The 23238-nt window shown below is 36.0% G+C and overlaps 1 protein-coding gene across 2 annotated transcripts in view; it reads right to left on the reverse strand.

Moving 5' to 3' along the window:
- Nrx-IV (neurexin-4) overlaps nt 1–23238 on the reverse strand; it is a 491733-nt gene that overhangs the window by 437531 nt on the left and 30964 nt on the right. The gene's annotated exons all lie outside the window — the stretch shown is intronic.

Raw genomic sequence — 23238 nt, forward strand, 5'->3', positions numbered from 1 at the left:
GAGAAATGAACATAGAAACATGCATAGCTTTTATAGATTACACCAAAGCATTTGATAAAATTATCAGAGAAAAACTATGGGAAATCCTAGAAGAATATGAAATACCAAACCAACTCTTTAGAGCCTTATATAATACATATCAAGATAATAAAATATCTGTGAAGTTCAATAATTCAACATCGAGCTGGAAACCAATAAATCGAGGAGTACATCAGGGTTGCCCTCTCTCACCGGTTTTATTTAATATATTCATATATAAAATCATAAAAGAATGGAAGATAGCTAATGAAGGAGGATTCAAGATAAACCATAACACCAGATTAGCTAATCTTCTTTTTGCTGATGACCAAATAATCCTTGGAAACAATGAAGATGAACTACAAAAATCATTATGCAGTCTAAATAGTCTGATAAAAACATATGGTATGGAAATATCAACAGACAAAAAAAAGTCATGGCCTTCAAAGGTGCTAATCCAATAAACAGCAAAATAGTAATAAACAACAAAATAATAGAGCAAGTAAATACATTCAAATATTTAGGTTGCACAATGTCATATGAAAATGAAGCTGATGTAGAACCAAAGATATCAAACTTTTAAGTAACAGGCATTATAAATAAAATTTTTAAACCCAATTATGTACAAAAACAGAAATGAATAAGAATCTATAATACAGTAGCTTACTTTATGGCAGTGAGATATGGACAATAAAAAAAAGCAGATGAAAGAAGAATTGAATCATCCGAAATGAAATTTCTGCGCAGAACTGAAAGAGTCACAATAATGGACAAAATGAAAAGCAGCGAAATCAGAAAAAACTTGGAATTACAACCTCCATAAATGAAACAGTTGTTTGCTATAGAGAAAAATGGAAAGAACACATACTGAGAATGAATAAAAGCAGAATACCTAAACAAATTCTAAATAACCACCAAAATGTACTCGATGCAGAGGAAGACCCTTAAAAAGATGGAATTTAGTCCGGAACAGGCCACTTGGCCTATAAGCCTGGAAAAGGAAGAAGATCTTACCAGCAACGCTCAGTAGGGAAATACCTCTGCAATTATCACATTCAGTTTTATTTCCCTTTTTACAAGGTGTTCGGGATAAATTTGACAGTTTCGTAAGGAAAAAGAAAATCTTCTTTGTATCTATTAAATTTAATGAATTGACAAAAAAACATTACAGGCAGAGTTAATTACAATACTATCAACAAGATTTACTCAAAATAACCACCATTAGCATCGATCACAGCTTCAATTCTGCTTCGGAACCTCGAACAAGCTGATGCTACAGTCTCCCTGGGAAGGGCCGCAAAAACTGTTTTAATTTTATCCATTAACTGGGCTTTTGTATTACTGGAAGTGCGATTGGTGTCTTTTTCAACTGCGCCCCATACAAAATAATCCATGGGGTTAAGGTCTGGGGAGTTTGGAGGCCAAACATTTGGACTGGTGAAGTCGTAGAAATTTTCAGACAACCATTTTTGACTTTTCCCAGAGGTGTGGCAAGGGGCCGAATCCTGCTGCCATACATACGGCCTACCATTGGCTACCCTTGTTATCCAGGGCTTGACTACAGTTAGCAACTCCACGAACAAAGCCCGAATTCCAATGCCAGGGTTCTTCAACACCTGTTCCTGCAGATTTGCGAGGAATTCTGCTGTACGAACGCAATCAGATCGTCTGCTAGGGATCTTTCTTCTTGCTACATCCTCGTAGTCACCATTGCAAGTCTCTAGTTCATGCCTGATTGTTTTTACTGTATTCAGGGAGCATTGGGCAGCAGTCGTAATATCCTTATTTTGATGGCGGGCACGAATCATCATGATACAAGTTATTCTCTTCCATGATTCAGGTGGGTTCCAGCTATCCATCCTTTCTGACATCTTGTATATGAATGAAGAAGGGTCCAAACTTTTAAATGAAGAGAAGTGTGTGTTAATACATGTAACTTACGGAAAAATATAATTAATTATAAATATGTCAAATTTATCCCGAACACCCTGTATATGTGGATACTATGAGAGCTCCAATCAAATCATCTGGAATTCATCCCTCTGTCCAGGTCTTCTGAACTGTGCAGTGCAGCCACTGTAACTCCATACTTGAGCATTTCTAGTCGAATATCATCTACTCCAGATGCTTTTTCACATTTCAGGCTTTTGATGGCTTTTTCTACTTCAAGTATTGATATGTATTCCTGACTGCATGCCTGGTCTGTGTTTTTTACCACTGTGCTGTCGCTGATTATTTCATTTAGCAATTTTTTGAAGTAATTACTCCATACATTAAGGATATCTTTTTCTCCAGTTTTCATGTCACCTTTATCATCTCTAATTCTTTTTACATTTTTCCTCCATTTCTGAGCTTCAACAACTTCCAGAATATCTTGCTACCTTCTTGATATTTATTTTCTATATTCTTACCAAAGTCTTCCATGACTTTTGTTTAGCTAGTTTTAACCAGTGTTTAGCTTTCTTACATTACCTCACTACATGCCTCTCTAGCTGAATCAATTAATGTTTTCTTCAGGGCTTGACAATGAATCTTCAAGGTTTGGAACTCTTTCATTTTATTTTGAATAATGTTTGTGTATTTTAGTCTACAGTTCACATTTGAGAGCTTTTAAAACTTTCTATGTTCTATCTCACACCAGATAGCCTGAAACAAACTGCCCTCTGCATCCCTCCCAGTCCTCCTCATGTACTTCTACTCTTTTTCTTCAATTCTTCTGCTATCATTAGCAAAGCCTTTCTCTTTGAAAATATTATATCCCTTGCAGTCCATTTCTATATCATACTCAATTCTCAACCAATTCTCACTAACATCTGGCCAAGCTCAGCTAACCAATGCCAAAAAGTCCTTATTCCTTTCCGAACACTTCTGACATCAGCATACATTAACTACATTTACCCTTCATCCTGCAACCTCCCTTACATAAGTTCTTGTGTTGATTATCATGCTAGCGTTAACAACCTAGTGAGCTACTTTCAGCATCATGTGTTCACTCCCGTTTGCCTCTCAGTTGCCTAGACCCACTTCAACCACACCTCTCTAAACATTCAGCTTCACCAGACTGTACAATTCCAAACTCACTGAACAATACTCTCAAGACACTTAATTCAGAATCCATTCAAACACAAACCATCAGTCCGTATAAGTCCTTCCTTCCATCAGATTCACTCTACACATCCAAAAATTCCACACAATTCCTCCTACACAACTTGTGTCCTGACTCATTCATAATCATCGCTCTGTCTCATATCATCTCTATCAAGAACAAGGCAGGGCTATGATTTTACTTTCTCATTCTTATTTGCTTGTACAAGGAATGCTTTCGCATCTTGCATACCACTTGTCACCTGCTAGATCATACCAGCCAAAATAATTTCTTTTAACTTCCTTCTTTGCATCCTTCTAGCACTGTTAATATCCTTAATCTTAACTCCCTCTTATTATGGAATCACCATACAAAATTAGATCGCTGTCATTCCCTTTTACTCTTTTACACTCCTCTCCCTTCTGAGTCATACCACAATCCAGGCATTTCTCACACCATTTACTTTTACATTTTGTTCTGGGGACAACTCCACTTAAGTATGCGTTCTCTCTCTTGTCTTCATTTGATCATTTTCATCATTTCATTCTTACTGTCTCTTACCAGATGCATTCTCGGCACGAACCTCACCATTCACAATTGAATTTTCTTGTATTCTGTCCTTCAACTCACAGTTATCATTCTTATTCTCCCCACACTTCTGGCACACACACTCTCGAAACACTTCCGACACATGCACGCTCACCAGTTTTGTTCTATTTCCATAAATCTTTCATTCTGTGAAGTGAATGCATTTTGCACACACTGCAGCTAACAACATCATGTGTGATGAACCACCTGCCATTGTTCTACACATCAGTGCCATGATGTACAACACGGTATACAATATAATAAAAAATAAAATAATAAAATTTAAATCACAGAAACAAGCAAACAACTCTTATAAGCAAGCACTCATTAAAATAATAATATAGATAAAAATGAATCAATTATGGCTAAATATTTTCAAGAACGTCTTTCAGTTCCAAAAATCTTGACTTGTAACATCTTATGCCCTCTATCTTGAATGTATTCACCTAGCTGGCTTGTTTTGTGTTATGAAAAACCTCAGTTTCTGGGAGTTGTTTTAGAATAACAGCATCAAAGTATAGTTATCCTGCAGACTTATCTGCAGCATTCTCTAATCTTTTCTTTCAGCAAGTCTTTTCATCTCTTCATAAGCATTTCCATCTTTCTTGATTTGGTGGTTATAAGCCTTCATCTACCAGTTTGTTTTTTCTTAGCTCTTTCCTACAAGTTTTCTTTTTTTTTATTATTATTATACTTTTTGTCTCAGGGTATGTCCAATTAACTTAGCTCTTTCCTTGATAGTGATTATTCTTCCTTGGCTATAACCAATACTTCCTTACTGTCCACTCATGGAATCTTACAGAGCCTCCTATTAATCCATATAAAACCATGCTCCATGTTACTTTTCATAAGGAAATTACTTATTTGGATATCTTAATTAGAAAGAGAGAGAGCGAGAGAGAGAGCGCATGTGGAGCCTCCATAGCTCAGTCAATAGAGACAAAGCCCTTTGGTTGGAAAGAAGGAACCTTTATCTGGTCTCTTTTGACTAATGATGAGTTGACTGGTCTCATATGGAGGTAGAGGGTTTTTTCATCCAGAAACTCTGGTTTTTCCATTCCACAGAACAAGCAAACTGGCTCCATGAACACACACACATCTATTATACACATAAAAATTGTCCCCCCCCCCCTACTCCAATGCCAGACTCTGTGACAAGCCAGCTGGGGTTTTCCTAGTCACATAATCATATATTGTTCACTGCATCTGATATATTCTAGTAATTATTTCTTTTTCACTTCTTCCACCTATAGTTCTCATTAAATATTTAGGTGAAGAAAGCTTATTTGTTCTGATTTCATCTAGCCCTTTAATTTGTTCATGTGTTTTCACTGCAGATCATAACCGTAATTTTATTTCCATTAATTTTTAAATTGCATGATTTTAAAGTGTTGCTTATTTCTTCGTGCACTTTTTGAATCTGCATTGTCAGTAAACCTGAACATATTAATAATGTCCCAATAGTAAGGCCCATGTAGCTCAGTGGAAGTGGCGTTTGCATTCTCTGTGCTAGGCTGCCCAAAGATAGACTTAATTAGTAGTTGAAGTCTAGTCACCAACCAGAGGAACTTTTTTACTCATGTATGGTACCAAAGTACTATAGGTTGATAAGCCAACCTCTCATGTATGGGCCCAACATAAATAATAATAACAACCTTTTTTCTAACCTTTGTTACTCCATTAATCTTCACTTCTATGTATGATGAAAATAGCAGGGATAACACATTTTCATCTTTCTTCTTTATTGATATTCGTTTCTTCATTTGTATTATTATAAGTGTTCATTATAATATATCTTGTAGAGATTTAATATAATAATTCTTCTAATGCAGAAATTAAGGTCTATATGTATTAACCAAGATGACTAAAAGTAAATTAATTATGGTATATAGGTCCAGTTCCAGTAACTAACAAGTATATACTATCTGCCTTAGCTAGAACTATATGCATCAGTCAGCGAATTAATTAGGATGATGATTCAAAGGGCTGCATGCAGTCACAAGGCTCATCGTGTGAGCTCACTCTAGAAAACAAAGTTTATCATACCACTTTGAAACCATTGACCGTTTGTGCTGTCACCATTCTATCAGGCAATGCACTTCAGGGTTCAACCATCCTACATGCAAACCACTTCTTATCCTCTTGCTCACAACTTCCTTTCATAACTTCTGGGGATGGCTCCTTGTCCTCACTCCTTCCCCCCTGTTCCAACAAATGAAAGATTTCCCCAGTGTCAGCCCTATAACTATCTCTCAACAGTTTAAAAGTCTCATCACCTCTCCTATCTACCAAACTCTGCAGTCCACATTCCTTCAGCCTATCCTCATAACTAATATTGCACAGTGCTGATCTTCGTTATCCACCTCTGCATCTTTCCACGGTTTCAAATCCTGGGGACCAAATTTGAGCACAATAGTACAGGTGTAGTCTAATCAGGGCTTTATACAATGGAATGAAAACTCTTATCTCTGTTCATAGAATCACCAGGAGTCGAAAATGACTCGATGGAACATAACACACACTTCTTGCACTTCTAAATCTTGAAGTATCAAAACCTACTTCTCCAGGATGAAATACCTCAATAGTGGACAAAGGAGTGGTGTTGTTCACTGAACAACTCCACTCCTTTGTCCTCTGCATCAGTTGCTCTATTCCCATTTTTATCTAATAATGTCATTCTTCCACCATCATTTCTCCTACTGGTCACACAATGAAAAAATTCATTAGGATTTTCTTTGGATCTCAGGGCCAATCTCTTCTCATATTCCAGTTTTGCCTTCCTTACCATACTAGTCACTCTCCTTGCATGAGTCTTATATTTACACCAAATTGTGTTCTCTTCTTCACTTGCGGTATACAACTTGTTATTGCTGCTAATAAATATTCCATCACAAGTTCCCAAGCACTGATGACATCTTGCCTTTCCAATTTCTCCATCCATGGAACTGGCCCAAGCTGATATCTAAGACTATTATAATCACCTGCCTCACATACATTCCTTTCTCTTTGATGCTCCTACATGCCTATTCATCTTCCAAGTCAAAACCACATGATCTCTCTCTCTCTCTCTCTCTCTAACCAAGGGCAGAGATGTTCTCATGCTATGGCCAAATCTAAAACTCTTGAACCTCATGTTCCTTCTACTACATGTTGCCCAAGAATTCCAGAAATTCCATTTCCTTACTACGACATGCAATTTCCTCTTCCCAATTTACACTGTAGTTAAAATTTCCCATAACAATCATTATTTTTTGCACTCACCAAGGAGCACTTCAGCAACATTGAGGACATCTAATGCAGTGTGAACTAGATTCTGAAGGAGGTTCCTGTTTAGTACTTCCACCGTGCCTTCTACCACCTGCACAGCAGATGTAAACGTTGTGTAGAGTTGGTGGGATATTATTTTGAATCTGTGTATTTGACAATTCTAAATATAGATTTTTTTTTTTATATATATATTTGTTGTCTCATTACTTAATGGACACACACTGCGTACATAGTTTCAGCTTACTAATAACGTAAACTGCATTGGCTAAGTTGCAAACAGGTAGCTGGCTAGTTCACCATGCAAACAGTGCATCACAAAATCGAGAAGTCCCAGCTGGTTCTCTGCATTCCTTATAGGCGTGTGGAAATATTGTGTTGTTTAAGCTTTGGCCTTTTAAAAGGCTTCAATTTCCAAACCCACACAGTGCACTAGCCAGTTGTACTTTTTTTTGGCAGACTGTGACCTGGGTAGGCATTCCATGTGCAACAATTTTTCTCTTTAAGATATTTATCTAAACAGTCAATCTAGGAATCAGTAATACATTCAGTTAACTATAACTTCAGTCTAAGTAATAGGTGATTTTTGTCACCCAGTGGCGAATTCTACATGCTTGCTAAGCAAGCTCATTAATTGAGAAAGAAGTAATATTTATTTGTTAATAAATGTATGCATTTATAAGCATTCCATTTAGGCTTTTAATTTTGTAGACAGAAGACGTTTTAAGCTTGCGCGGCAATAATTGAGCTTTGCGTTGTGTATTGAAGACTGACGCTAGTCAAGCTGCCTTGGCTTGCTCGGTTGTGGGGGCATCCAGGTCCTCGCTTCAGCACTGTGATTTCATGCACGCACATAGCCATTTCCGCTCCCTCCATATCATTTCACTCTGTTGCTTAAACACGGGCCATACGCAGTCAAAGTAGCTCAAGCTAGTGAACTTCAGCCTGCCTTTACAAGCGTGCGTGTTGCTTGGGAAAATTAAGTTACAACCAACTTTTTATGACGATGTTATTGACCAGTTCATAAAGAAGAACTATAGGGTAGAATTTGTATTCAAGTAGCTAAATTGAAAAAGATAGAATATCATTTGTAAAATAATGTTGTATTTGTATGATTAAATGTACATAATCTAATACCTTGTATAAGTACCTTGTACTTATACATTGTATAATACCTTGTACTTATACATTGTATAAGTACCGCATTATATGAGGTAACCCTCATATAATGCGGTACTTATACAATGCGGTCTAAAATTGTAATAACCCTTGTTGAACGCGGTACTTATAAAACACAGTCTACAAATTGTAGTAACCCTTTATCTTTTCATATGTTTTTCACCGTGCGACTTAAAAATCAAATTTTATCTTTGTTGAATTTGTGTCTGCCTGTATCTCGCATGTAATTATAAGTAGCAAATTTATATTAGGGGAAATACCCTTTAGCATGCATGTACTCAATTGTTTACAGTATAAAATGTTTATTGTTGAAAATTGTCCTCGTTTCTGCCAGAAAGTGCATTAAAAATCATAAGTGTGTTCATCTCAAGCTAAGCACTTTATTTTCTGGTGAGTTACATACAATATGTAATGCTTGCTTTTTTGTGTAAAAAATTATTTTTATATCAATGGCCTGCAAACTGCAACGAAAGGGAAAAACCAACATTGAAAACAAAATTAATTTCTTTCAAAGAAAAATATTCAAAATCTTGGGTAGGTTGAAAAATGGAGAAAAACCAGTTTTTGCAGGGACTTTGAATTTAAATGAATCAACAATTCGAACAATCAAACAAAATGAACATAAAATCCGAGAAAGTGTTTATTGCTGGGTCAACGATAAGTGCAAAGCGTGTTGCTCGTGTACGCAATATTCTAATGGAAAATTGGAGAAATCTTTAATGATTTCGATAGAAGATTGCACCTCAAAAGAAAATTCCTATGGATGGAAATCTTATTAAACAAAACACTCTCAAAGTTTATAAACATTTATAGTGCAGACCAGGTGTTCAATGCGGATGAATCCGGGTTATATTGGAAAAAAGTGCAAAAACGCACCTATATTTTGAAAAATGGAAGATCAGCTCCTGGATTCAAAGTTTCCAAAGATAGAATTACTCTACTGTTTTGTAGTAATGCATCAGGTGATTACATGACAAAACCAGTGTTTATTACCCAATCCTCAAATCCTCGTGCTATGAAAGATTAAAATATGCACTATTTTATTTTGCCTAAAACATTTATGCATTATGTGCAATGAAGTTTAAGTACAATTTATAATTTTTATACTATGTATTTGTTTCATAGTTTATGTTTTCTTAACTTACATGAATTACCTGAATTAAATAAAAATATTTTTTTGTTGGATGTCATTGTTGTTTATATAATTAAAAAAAAAAAAAAAAAAAAAACCTATTTCGGGACATAACCCTAGTTTTTCTATGTGATCTGAGACTCGCATAACGCGATTTATATAACGCGGCATTTCTGCGGAATCTAACATCCACGTTATACGAGGGTTACCTGTACATGGCTTTAAATGGTCAGTAATTCATTATTCCACTAATCAGACTTCAATCACACCTCTCATTCCCTGAATGATAACCAGAGCAAGCATGAATTTCAAGACCAGCATTCGCCCCTGTTGTCACCTAATGTGACACAACCACTTTATTTATTAAGAAACCTGAAGTGACTTGAAAAATCTGTTGTCTCTCTAGAGCAGGGTTTCTGAATTATCTAGCTCTCAGCCCATCTAGAGTACTAATGTGCTATAGGTTTACAGCTTTTCATGACTAGAAGTTAGGTGATAAGCTAAAAGAGTACTATTAAAAATAAAAATAAGAGCAGAGATCAGAATAAGGCGAATTCTTTCATTGAGGTATATGGGTACATTCATCTGGTTTTGTAAATGTTCCTCACGGTTTTGATTTTTGTTTTGTTTTTGATAGTCCATTACCTCACCTATATCTCAATTTCACTGAGGTATAGGTGAGCAAGAGGAATATGGGGAATTGAGCAAACTTGATGTTAATAAGGCTGCGGGACTTGATAATATATCACCATGTATTTTAAAGGAATGTACCAGGAAGTTGGCATCTGCCTTGACATGTTTGTTTAGTATGAGTCTTGCACCAGGTCAAGTTCCAAAAGAGTGGAAGGAGGACAAGATTGTGCCACTTCATAAGGAAGGTGAGAGAACTCAAGCATCAAATTAGGCCTATCTGTGTGTCAGATGTTGGAGAGGCTGGTGAAAACCAGGATCCAGAATTGGGTTGACAACAATGTTATTATCTTTGATAGACAGAACAGATTTGTTAAAGGAAGATCATGCTTTAGTAATCTACTTATTACAATAAAGTGACAGCTTCTTCGGACAGAGGAGAGGAATATAAAATAGTATACTTAGATTTTGCAAAGACTTTTGATAGATTGTTGCATGATAAGTTGATAGTCAAATTGGAGAAGATGGGTTAGATATTAGATTAGTGCAATGGATTGGATATTGGTCATCTGATAAGCATCAGCAAGTTGTGTAGGGGGGGATATCCCAGAAGAGGAAAGTCACCACTAGCGGTGTGCCTCAGGGATCTATTTTAGGGCCATTGCTTTTTAACCTAAGTTAATGATATTGGCAAAGATTTGGATGGGGATATTCAGTTGTTTGTAGATGATGCAAAGTTAGTTTGATCTATGAAGAGTAGAGAAGATTGTGGCCTTACAAGATGACTTGAATAGATTGAGTGAATGGGCACAGGAGTGGGGATGCCAGTTCATTGTTGCAAAATGTAAGGTTTTAAAATTTGGGAAACAAAGATGGGGATGTAGAATTTATGTTTGGTGGGGGGATATATTGTTGCAGGTGGAGGAAATAAGAGATTTTGGAGTGATGGTGGATAAGGATCTAAAATTTAGTGGACACATTGCCAAAATTGTGAGGACTACACAATGAATTCTGGGAATGATGCAGAGGAGACTGACTTGTAGAAGTAAGAAGAGTTTTGTTCCATTGTATAATGGCTTTGATTAGACCACACATGGACTACTGTGCACAGATAAGGTAATTTCTGATCTCTGGAATGTCAAATATGAGGAAAGATTGAAAAGATGTAATCTACAGAGTCTAGTGGATAGGAACAAGAGGGGTGATATGATAGAGACCTACAAATTAGTAAGGGGCTGGTATGGAATCAATGTTGATGATGTTTTACAGAAAACAGTGGGAGATCAATAGAGAACAAGAGGTTATCCCTGGAAGCTGTATAAGGAAGGTGTAACAAGAGAGTGTCTTGCATGCAGAGTTGTGAATGATTGGAATGCTTTGCCTGAGCGTGTGCATCTGCAGAGATTTTGAGTGTTTAAGGCACAGTATGATGAGCTATGTGTATGAGAAAAGGATCTCCTAGATGAGTCTTTGATTGCATGGGATCTTAGTATAATAATAATAATAATAAAGAAATTATAATACAGAATATTAATACATTAAATATCTAATGTGATAGTTAAAAGATGAAAGCACTATGAAAAATTTGTTTATTTCCTAAACAGGAAAAAAAAAGTGGCATTAAAGAACTTAGCAATAATTTTATTTACTGTTTTAGGGAAAAACATAATAGTGAGATGATGACTGTAAATCCAGCTGTTTATAATCAGCAGAAAATTTTGCTGAAGAGGGCAAAATTTTTTTATAACTCGTAGGGGGACCTCACCCCTACCAAGCACGTCCCTCGGGTGGCAGATGAGGGAAACCCAAACGGGCAGCTCCGAATAATGAATAAGGAGCCGTGGACCAAAGGTGCACTTCAGAACCATGGTCAAGCGAAGTGCTGTAGACCACTGTAGAGATGCCAGCAAGTAGAAGAAGAAAAAGACCCCCAGTCCTGCGCGGCTCTTTGCAATTCCACCAAGGTGGTGGTGAGAAATCTGCACGAGCAGGGGGTGCTAAGAATCCCGCAGAGGAAGGTAGACCACCATCTGGAAATTCAACACTAGAACTCTATCTTCTGACTCCCATATTGATTTCCTGCTTCAAGAACTGCAAAATGTAAAGTTTGATGTCCTCACTATTTGTGAAACCCAAAAAAGTTCTGAATTAACAGCAAAATGGAACAATGGCAACCAAATTTTCCTGAGAGCCTCAGATAACACTACAAGGGCTGGAGGAGTTGGCTTCATCATAAATGAAAAGCTAACTAAAAATATTATTTCTTGTATAATCCATTCTGAATGACTAGGAACACTAATATTAAAAATTGGAGAATCCATAACAATAAAAATAATAGTAGCCTACGCACCCACCTCAACAGATAACAAAGAAGAAATAGAAAATTGCTATGAACACTTACGAGAAACATTACTGAAAAAAACAACATACACAATACTGTGTAGAGATTTCAATGCAAAGATTGGTACAGGATTTATTGAAGAAAAATACATTGGACCATGGGGGAAAGGGGAAAGAAATGAACGAGGTGAACTCCTGGCAGAATTTATAGAAGCAGAAAGGCTGTACATTATGAATAGTTTCTTTAAAAAGAGAACTGAAAAAAGATGGACTTGGCCATATCCAAATGGATAGACAAGAAATGAAATTGATTTCATCCTGACAGATTGCAAAAGAATAATAAAAAATGTCAAAGTCATTGGGAAAACTTACTGCGACATTCATTCAGACCACCGTCCAATAAGAGCCACTCTCAAAATACATAAAAAAATGAAGAATGCATACGAGCACAGTCCAACCATAAAAAACGCTCAAAACAGATAAACCCAGAAGAATTTAGAAAAAAGGTGGAAGAAACCAACTGGAAATTAAAAAATGACATCGACGAAGATTTAACTAACTTTAACAATAAATTAATGAACTGCAAAGAAAGAACTTCATATGAACTTCCTCCTAAGACCAGGAAACGCCTATCAGCAAGAACAATAGAACTATTGAAGAAAAGAAGAATACTGAAAGACACAGGAAAAGATCGTCTAGAATATAAAATTATTTGTAAACAACTGAGGCAGAATATCAAAGACGACTATAACTATAGAACAACAAAATTGGCAGAAGCAGCTAGGCTCTGCAGTAGCCTAAAAAAAATAGAAAAAGAAATAAATCTAAAGCAACCACTACCGTCAGCCTTCATGGACAATCAAGGAAACAGACACACAAACAGAGGTGAAATGGAAAAAATAGTAAAATCATTTTATAAGAACCTTTACTCATCTAAACAAGTAATCACAGCTCCAGTACCAGACGAAAATTTGGAAAATCTGGAAATACCACCTGTCCTACCTGAAGAAATAAAAATCGCTATCCACCATATAAAAAATGACCGATCACCAGGAACTGACTGTATAAAATCTGATGAATTAAAAATGGGTGGACAAATACTCTTTAAAGCTCTAGCAGAAAGGTTTACCCGATATATACAATTAAGGAAAGTACCTACTGAATGCAAAACATCAAAGACCATAACTCTGCATAAAAAAGGTAATAAAGAAGACATCAGTAACTACAGACCTATCTATCTATTAGTGCACACATAAAATATTCGCCAGAATCATCCTAAACCGAATACAAACTTCCATCAATGAAAATAGCTGCAAAGAACAGGCTAGTTTCAAACAAGGCTTTTCAACAATAGATCACATTCAAACTATTACTCAGCTAACAGAAAGATGCAGAGAATACCAGATCCCACTTTGTCTTCTTTTTATAGATTTTAAAAAGGCATTTGACACTGTTGAGCATAATGCAGTATTCCAAGCTTTAATAGAACAAGGCATAGAATACATCCAACTCATAAAAGATATCTACAAAGAAAGCACAACAAATATCACCCTTTTCAATCACCCAATTAAAATTAACTTAAGTAGAAGAGTACGTCAGGTGATGTCTTATCACCTAATCTCTTCACATCTACTCTGGACAGCATCATTCGAAAACTTGACATGAAAGATGGAATAAACATTGATGGTGAAATATTAAATATCCTATTATTCACCGATGATGTGGTCACCCAAACTCCTAGAATCAATGCTGAATAACGTAAGCCAAAACTGCCAAAAAATTGGATTGGAAATACACCCTGACAAAACAAGATGGATGAAAAACAAATACTGTAAAGATCATACAATCACTCTAGAATCTCACACCATCGAAAAAGTTGAAGAATACATCTACCTCGGACAGTCCATAAATAATGATATATCAAATGAAATAGCAAGGAGAAAAAGAGCTGCTTGGATAGCCTTCAACAAAATAAAATCAACAATTACCAACCAAAACATAAATATAGACATAAGAGCCCATCTTTTCAATAGTCACATCTTACCAGCATTAACTTATGGCAGTGAAACATGGAACACAACTTTAAAAGAAGAACAAAGCTTAATAACAACTCAACGTGCAATAGAAAGAAGAATATGCAATATAAACAAAATAGACCACGTAAGACACACAGAAATCATGAAGAAGTCTGAACTCACAGATATAATAAAAACAATCTACAACAGCAAAAGAAGATGGGCAGGACATCTCACCAGAATGAGAGACAACAGATGGACAGTCAGAGTTACAAACTGGTATCCGAGAGATACCAAAAGGAAACCTGAAAGACCAGCCTTAAGTTGGGAAGACCCAATGATTAAGAAAGTTGGAAGAAAATGGAGAAGAAAAGCCCAAGACAGGAATAGCTGGACTCTTTACGACCTGCACTGAAACCACAGGTCCATCAAGGTAATTGAGGTAATTAAATGAAAAATAATAAAGACAGAGAACATGGAGTTTGAGGCTTGCATCATGCATATATAGTATATGCATTATGGAATATTTTTCTCCTCGTAGATATACAGAAACTGTGTATTTTTGTAGCTTTCTGGTGATTACTGAAGAATAATACTGCAGTATGTAATGATTATTTTTAAGTGTCTAGTCAGCAAGCATACCAAAAATGTGCTAATGGACAGTTTCCTATCAATTAAAATGCTTTTCATAATTTATGAATCAAAGTTCTTTACTAAAAAAAAAAAGATGAATTTATAGATAGCTTACATAATACTATTAAAAGTATAGATATTTAGTTTTCTACATGTATGTTCATTCCCCAACCTTTGTTGTGTCATTTCTATATCTTACCATGTACTGTCTCCTCTGCTATGTCCTCACTAGTCTTTTACATTTAATTATCTGTGTTCTCCTGAGGTCTAATTCTATAGCAGGATAGATGTAATTTTTAACTTGGGGGGGGGGGGGGGGAGGCAAAGGAACCGTCACTGGGTGATAACTTAATTGAACAAAACAAAAATCAAAACTGCGCAATATGAACAAAACTAGAAATAAAAATATGTAAGGACAGTGATAATTGTGTTGCATCAAAAGAGGATTAAGGCTGTTCTTTCAGTTTGGTTACATGCTTTCACAAAACAACTTTGGCTTTTATCACCATAGTAGCCTATTTTTTTTTTTTTTTTTTTCATTTTGTTATATCAAAATAACTTTGGAAAAAATAGGTTAAAATGATTTGCTATAAGATAAACATCAAGCAGAAAGCATGCAAAGTAAACCTTGAAAGAAATTTTTATACTTCTGCTGAATTTATAATTTTGCATTTTTGCCAAAATAAAAGTTTATATTATTTCTTAGACAATTTTCTTTGTCCAAAGCATAAAGCATTTGTGCTTTTATAAAATGCAGTTAAATTTTCAAACCTTTATGATAGAGATAACAGCAAATGGTCTGAAAAGCAAGTGCACTAACACCAGCCAACAGTTTTTCAATTTTCTATGCTGCAAATTTAGGGAGGGGAAAAAATTATATTTGGATAAGTTTCTTTGGACTTTAAGTATACCTCTTTAAAACTGAAGAGTACAGATTCTTTTGCTTTGATTGTACTCTGCTTGGAAATCTTACAGAAGTAATATTTGTTTTAAGGAATAACTACTTACTTCACCCAAATAGAAATCTACTACCTTGATTATATCATCATCTAATTATCATCTAACCTATTTCCAACCCCTTCCCCTATCTCTCACCACTTGGGAGTACTCCATATTTCTTTCTTAATGCTCTAGGATTTCTGCCTAAGTATTTACTAAATTTAAATTTTTTTTTCACCATGGTCCGTCCATCTTTGAGATAAGCCTTAAAATGTAGTTCAATCAAATTAACTAGATTTGAAGAACTTCTTTAATTCATGTATGAATTAAGATAATCTGAAGACGAGAAGAGTTGGGTTTTCATTTTCATGATCAATAGAATCATCAAGAACAGAGAAACCAAATTTGGCTGAGTGGTTAGTGTATCCGCTCTCCAGCCAAAAGGCTGTGGGTTCAAATCCTGCCACGGGCATGGATGTTCGCAATTGTCTGTGAAAATACTAGTGGTGGTGAGCAGTAGATGGCATTGATGTAGATGATGTGATTCGCTGTAGTTGGTAGATTGAGTGGTGGAGAGAAAGAGCTGTAGAGTAAGTGTCCTCCCTAGATGAGTCTTTGAACTCCCTTGAGGTGTCATGTAATAATAATAATATCCTTCTGATATTATTTGATAATGCTTCACCTTTTTTTTTTAGTCTACATTTTTCTTTTAGAGAAAGATAATATCTATAAGCAAAAAGGAGTCACACCCAGGGTAGCACATGCCTGGTTAACTGATTCTAAAAAAAACACCAGCTTGAAGAACTGTATCACATGTCATCTAATTCTACAAGTTTAAGTTTTCAAAACATTGAGTACATATGGCCTTAGCTGATACAAGTTCTAGCCCATCACTTTTCTCACACAGCTCTAGTGATTTCTCTTAATGATTTTGAAAGTGCGTGCATAGCAAATGGGTCATAAAATTAATACCATGCAAACAAAAAAAGTTTTCCACATCATATAGTGATATATAGTACAAGTATTTACAATACTACTTGCACCTGATCTAAGCCAACTTTTTGTTTTATTTTTTACATCAGTCACATTAGTAAAGTGCAAGGGTGCACATCATCTCCACTCTTATTCTTTATCTATATAGATCACATTATGAAAGAAAGTGGCATTAAACCTGATATCAAAACTGGTTATGTTAATCTCAGCTCTTTACTTTATGCAGATGATGTTATACTTTAAATAAAACTTGCAAAGATTTTCTGACTAAGTTGAATAACTGTTGCAATAAATTTGGTATGAAAATCAGCAATAAAAAGAAAGAACATAGGCAGAAAATTGAAAATATCAACTATATCATAAATGCAAGGTCTGGCAGAACTCGAATTTAGGATTGTTATGATGTGTCATCATAGTAATAGTTGATATTTACTTAATATGGTTTAACTCCTTTACTTAACTATCTTTTGAATAATTTGTCCTATCTCAGCAGCACCTATAATGTGCCTGTCTTTGTCTTACTATTATATACTTCAGCTCCTCAGATTATCACGTGTGCAAATCTGATCTACAAAGAGATTGTCTCAAGGTTAAGCCAACCCCTTAGTAACAACGCTTCTGAAGTTAACTTCTCTTGAGGTTCTGGGAAAATTTATTTGTTCCGCTACGCCACCCAGAACCCTTAGATTGGAAAAACTTCTGTCAAAAAGTGAACCTTCAGATAAGCACGTGGTTAATCTAATCTCTTTCTATGCTAAGTTATCAATTATCAATACCTTCTATAATCAACCATGTTTGCAGTCGTGGTCTTAACAATTACCTTCCGCTCTTATTAACAATTAATAAGAGCAAAAGGTTTATTTAACATAATGATCATCATACAGAATAAAGAACTTTCAATTATCACTATACTACTAGATTACAAAGTAAAATTAATCAATATGCATCACACAGTAATTAATACTACAAAAACATTATGTTCAAAGATTCAAGGCTCGCATTCTTAGATTATAAAACCAATAATGACTTTTAGGTGTTAATCAAGCTGTCTGGATTAGACATCTCTACAGCTCTTAAATATAGCTAGCAATTAACACAAGTACAATTATAATACATAGCACATATTGCTCACCTACTACGATTAAAATATCACAGTTCTGTCTTAATTTTTAGATAGTCTCAAAACTTTATGAAGGTCTATGATTCTTAAGTTACAATTACCTTCCTCTCTCACATTACTTGATTAAAGGTTTACTATACTGAACTCTAGGTTTCCTCATGTTTGTCTTTTTGATTCTTGGATTCCTTTCCTTCCCTCTATGTTAAGGCTAAAATTCCTGTCAGCTTAGGTTGGTCCTCATGGAGTCTGCATACCGATCATCTATGCCTAGAATATTCTTAGCACGAGGTGATTCTGCATCCATAAGGCATGCTACCTGGCTGCTATCTTTTCCGGGAGTTGCCCGGTGCTTCGAATGCCACTATTCAGTAGGGCTTGGAATCCGCGATCCCTCTAATCACGACCCGACACCTCAGACTTCTGCCACCAAGAGAGAACAGAGACTCCAGACAAAAAGTTCCTTGGGGGGGGGGGGGGGGGGGTTTCCAGCCCTTTTATATCAACCCCTACCGGGACTCCTTGTAACCCTAAATTTTCACCCGACATGTTATTCCTTTGCACTTGTGGGTCTTGCCTTTTAGTAGTGTCTTCCCTGAAAACTTAGGTCACCACGTAACCACTTAAGGCAACTTACTAATCCGGTGTCTTGCCCGCGTATTTTGACCTTATAATCTCAGTTAGTTATATGCAATTTACACAGTAATTCTTTTATATCAATTTAACAGAAAATATGTATATAACAAATTCATTGTCTAACATACAATTCAGTAGGTATTTTACACGGGAATATTCACAAGTTTTACACTAATTACGGTACCCAATATTTGTCCGGCTATATACAACTTATACTAAAATACAAGCATATCCTTTTCAAGGGTTTTAACTTGTCAAATTATGAATGAAACATTCCTTAGTGAATTGTATTCATTCACAATTTAACAGGATACAGTCTGCCAAGGTCTACCTATAGAACAAGTAAAACATTTTAGCTATTTAGGAACATTTTTAGTGAAAATGGCAAATCAAATATGGAAATAGACAACAGAATTAGTAAGGCTGGTATGGTAGGAAGCCAGCTGAATAAATGTATATGGAATAAGAGAGAAATTGGTCAAAATACTAAACTAGCTGTATATAAGACAGTGTTCAAACTAACTTATTTTAAATTTTAACTTATAGAACTGAGAGATGGGTTAGAAATAAAACATTTCATCAAAGACTTGAGCACACAGATATGAGAGTTTTGAGAAAGATTAGGAGAGTGAACAGATGGCATCAGTGGTAGTATCATATTAAAAATGAGGATATTAGTTAAGGACTTGCCATCATTAGTATTCAGGAATGTGTCAGCAGAGCTAATCTCAGATGATATTGTCATTTAAACAGAATGGAAGAGGAAAGAATTATTCAGCTGAAAGCAAGAGAAATTTCAGAAGTTTGTCCATAAAGGATCAAAAACTTATGTAATGCCAGCAGCTAAACAAGTGTCTTTGACAAGATGGCAAGAAAAAGACCCAGAGGAAGACCAAAATGTAGGTGGACTGATGCAGTAAAAAGCACCTTAGAAGACAGAAATATAAGATCTGATAATATTGGAATGTTGACAGATAACATGCTAATCTGGAGGAAAAGTATTGTTAGGAAGTTTGTAATGATGCAACTTTTCATGTAGTAGTACTATCATAATATCCTGTACACCCCCTAAAGGTACATATCAGGAATTTGATGCATTTATATGATTTGTCATAAGGAAATAAACTGTATGATACTCAAAAGATGCCTCAGAGTTTAAACCTTGTGAGAAAAAAAAAAGTTAATTTCTGCTACTTTCATTACAAAATCATTTTCTGCACTGTATTGTGAAATGAACATCACCATTATTTCAAGTACAAAACTAATATCAGTAAAGGTGGTTGGTGAGTGGAATGCATTGCCTGAATGTGTTGTGGATGTGGACACATTGAATCAGTTTAAGACGAGGTTGGATGATTACCTCCCACGATGAGTCTCTGACTCCATGGAGGTAGGGTGTTGATAATAATAATAATAATAATAATAATAATAATAATAAAATAGTGTCTAGGAAAATAAGTTGTTTTACTGTATTTTCAAGCATGCACAGGAATGAAGAGAACAACTTCAACTTAAACTTGAAGAAAACTTGCTTTTTAATTCATACAGAAATGAACCTAGTATAGTTGTGAATGATGAACTGTTTTATGTAAAACTCAGTGAGCTTACTGATATGGTTTTAGTAATTGATTCAAAGAATACTGCTATGACTTTCATATAGAAAGTGAAAATTAAATTATAAAAAAGCAAGATATGCAAAGTTTATTATGTATTCTGTGATATGGAATGTAGGAAGATTTAACTGATTTATGCTGCTGTTATACAAGTAGAAGTAATTTCTGTATCAACCTTCCTTCTGTATAAATCTAAAAGAATTATTCAGCTGAAAGCAAGAGAAATTTCAGAAGTTTGTCCATAAAGGATTAAAAACTTATGTAATGCCAGCAGCCAGCAAAGGTTGGTTGATTGGTAGAGCGTCTGCTATTAATGGCTCAACCAAAAAGTTAAACAAGTTTGAGCACAGTTAGTAGTTGGAAGGGTTCAATTGTTTGATGCTGTTGGCACACTCTCCCTCAATGAGTCTTTGGACTCCCTGGAAGTGTCACATAATAATAATAGAAAGGGGCAGCAAAGGTACAATCTGAAGTGTATTGTGGGTGGGTGTGTATTTGCATAGTTAAGTTATATTGATTTCATGTGGCATATTTCTGTGTGTTTTTCTGTAAATTAAAGATTTTTATTCAGAGTATACAATTCTCTTCAGCTGCTGCTCATAGTGGATCAGTTTCTGCATTGTGTCTCTTCTACAGATATTTCCACTGGCACTGTTCAACAGAACTAGAATCCATTATGCACCTCCTCCTATTATTGCTAAAACTACAGGAACATGAGGCAACAGCTTCCCAACATCTATTTGCATTTGAAATGCAGAATCACCAAACCTGTTTCTCTCAGTCATCTTTTACTTCATCTACCTCAGTTCTGTGGAACAGTTTGCAATATGAAGTATACTCCAAGGACTATAACCTTTCAGCTCTTTAAAAAAAAATATCAACAGATTACTTTGCTCTTGATCCCAGCCTATGCGCAGCATTTATATGCTGTAAGCCTTGCAGCTTGCATGTGAGAATGACAAGAAAAAACGTTTGAAGACTCAATATCTTAATGAGTTAAATGGTTAATGAAGATATCATAGAATATCATATCTGTTGATTTGTAATTTAGTTTTTTTAATGCTTTTTTTTATTTATTTATTTTAGAGTTGAGATAAACCACTCTGCATCAAAGGAATAATTTACTGATGGTGACAGGACTGCATGCACCAAAATAGAAAATGAACCCTCTAACAATACATATAAAAGGAAAAAAAGAGTATTATTACTTCCTGAAAAGATTCAGGAAGTAATAAAATTATTTCCTGTTCTTTTAAAATCACCAAAACTCAAGTAAATTATGCAAACCCAACACACTATATAACATTCCTATGATCCTAACCTAAACTCTAGCCCACCGTTAATACTATTCACTGTTAGCAATGTAAAGAATTATCTATTTCATATTTTAGACCAAAAATGCTACTTAATAGATCAGTCATAGCTAGTTTTGATGTGTCTGTTTGACAATTGTGCTCTTTAAAGACAATGGATCTCATCGAGACATCAGTAAATAATGTTCATTAAGGTTATTTTGAATATCACATCATCCTCAAAAAGGTATTGAAATACAATTTACAATATAACAATTAGCTTACCTAGCGAATGCAAAAAATGAATGAAATTCTTCTTCTGCAGCTTGTCCCACTTAAGTAGGGTCGCTATTGTTGGTGAGTCTCTTCTACATTCTCCTGTCTTGGGCTGTAATCGCATCCAAGTTCTTCACCCTCAAGTCCTCCTCTACCAGCTCCCTCCATCTCTTCTTTGGCTGCTCAAGCTTCCTCCTCCCCTGCACATCCACCTGCATGACCTTTCTTTCCACATACTCTTCCTCCCTCCTCATCACATGACCAATCCATCTCAATCTTGCCTCCTGTATCTTTGCTCCTAAGTTCGTAACTTTCACCCTTCCCCCTCACATAGTCATTTCTCAGACGATCCTTCCTGGTCACACCGCACATCCACCTAAACATTCTCATCTCTGCTACCTCCATCCTGTCGATGTTATTTTTTACTCAGGGCCACAGTTTCCATAGCATACGTCATAGCTGATCTCACTACTTCCTATAGATTTTGCTTTTGTATCCTGCATCCCACTTCCTTCTCAGCCTCTCCATCCTCTTCCACTGTTGAACCTAAGTATCTAAAGTCCCTAACCTTCCTGATGACATTTCCTTCCAGCTCCAGATCTGTCTCCTTGCTGCCATCCACTTTGCAATACATATACCGTCTTACTTCTGCTCAATCTCATACCTCTCTCTTCCAGTACTTTCCTCCATCTTTCAAAGTTTAACTGCCACTTCTCTTGATTCTGCACACAGCACAATGTCATCCGCATACAACATTGTCCAAGGCATGTTTTCTCTCACCTCCTCCGTCACCACCTCCATCACAATATTAAACAGTAATGGACTTAATACTGACCCTTGATGCAAGAAAACTGTCTCTCTCCCAGGCAGGTCCAAACTCTTGTTTTCACATTTCTGTACATCCCCTGCACCAACCTGACATACTTCTCTGGTACCTTCTTCTCCCTCAGACACCTCCAGACTTCTTGCCTTGGCACTCTATCATATTCTTTCTCCAGATCAATAAATGCCAGGTATAGCTCCCGTTGTTTCTCTCGATACTTTTCCATCATCTGCCGTAACTCAAAGATAGCAACTGTCGCTGATCGACCAGGCACTAAGCCAAATTTCTCCATTGCAGTCGCCACCTCTTTTCTCACTCTTCCATCAAGAACCCTTTTTAGATTTTCATTGTGTGGGACATCAACTTTATTCCTCTGTAATTCTCAGTCTTGTGCATCCCCCTTTACCCTAGTAGATGGGGACTAGAGTACTTTCCCCCTCCACTCCTTGGGTATATGTCCTGTTGGCCAACTTTTATGAACAGGTCCCACAGCAGGTCAATTCCCTCTTCTCCCAGTGCCTTCCATGCCTCCACTGGGATCCTGTTGGGGCCCACTGATTTTCCATCCTTCATCCTCTTCATGGCCTCCTTCACTTCCACTCTACTGATGTTCTGCACCATCCCCTCATAAGGCTGCCCATCTTCTGTGAGTCCTCACATTTTCC

Source organism: Typopeltis vanoorti, chromosome 22 (assembly GCF_054136105.1).
Source record: "Typopeltis vanoorti isolate ZY-2024b chromosome 22, IOZ_Tvanoo_1.0, whole genome shotgun sequence".
Classification (NCBI taxonomy): domain Eukaryota; kingdom Metazoa; phylum Arthropoda; class Arachnida; order Uropygi; family Thelyphonidae; genus Typopeltis; species Typopeltis vanoorti.